The 911-nt window shown below is 41.3% G+C and overlaps 1 protein-coding gene across 1 annotated transcript in view; it reads left to right on the top strand.

The window, feature by feature from the left end:
- Window positions 1-911, top strand: part of LOC105000158 (zinc finger protein 280B-like) — a 31,805-nt gene that overhangs the window by 543 nt on the left and 30,351 nt on the right. The gene's annotated exons all lie outside the window — the stretch shown is intronic.

Below are 911 nucleotides of genomic sequence, written 5' to 3'. Positions count from 1 at the left end.
TGGTATGTCTTGTCCTGGAACTCGTTGGCCTTGTGTGGTGCTTGGTTTTCAGTGTCGGTATGGAGGCGTTTTGATGAGCTCCTATCATTAATTCCTTGGAGTCAGGAGTTCCCTGGAGTCAGGGTTTGGACTTAAGCCTCCTGCTTCCAGTTATTGGTCTTATTTTTACAGAAGTTTCAAAACTTCTGCTTCTATACAGCACCAATGATAAAACATCTACGTTCAAGATGAAACGTGTCTCTACTGTGAGGGTCACTCAGAGAGGTTCACAGCGTTACATGGAGAAGAGAAGTGGGAGGAGGGAGTTAGAGGTGACCCAAATGAGATGAGGTGGAATCAATAGTGGAGAGAGTGGGGTAGCAGTAATCATTTCTTTATGTGCACTCTACAACTGGACCACTCAGAGATGTTCACGGAGTTATACAGAGAAGAGAAAAAGGAGGAAGGAGACAGAGGTGGCCAGAAGGATAAAAGGGGTGAATGAAAAGGATGGAGACAGATCCAGCCAGTAATCAGTTCCCTAAGTGTTCTCCACCGTCTGGAACACACAGAAATTCACAGAGTTGGGTAGAGTAGAGAGGGGTTAGGGAGGAGACACAGGCGACCTGGTGGAGAAAAAGGAGAGTCCAAAGGGAGAGAAAACAGTCAAGCCAGTAATCTCGCTCCCTAGTGAAAAATGGGTCCTGAAGATTGGGTTCTTAAAGGTAGAAAATTGGTAACAAATACATAAAAGGAAAAATTACAAATCTAGAGTAGAGTTTGGAATTTCAAAAATACGATGTTAAAGAAAAAGAAGAAGGAAAAGAAAGAGAAAAAACGAAACAAAGGAAAAACAAAACAAAGGTACGCGAAAATTAATAAAGAAAATAATAGGTACAAAATTAGATAACTAATACCAAAAAGACAAAAAT

Source organism: Bison bison, unplaced genomic scaffold (genome assembly GCF_000754665.1).
Source record: "Bison bison bison isolate TAMUID 2011002044 unplaced genomic scaffold, Bison_UMD1.0 scf7180017864368, whole genome shotgun sequence".
Lineage (NCBI taxonomy): Eukaryota > Metazoa > Chordata > Mammalia > Artiodactyla > Bovidae > Bison > Bison bison.
The sequence above is the reverse complement of the archived record's forward strand: the minus strand, read 5'-3'. Positions and strand labels throughout refer to the sequence as shown.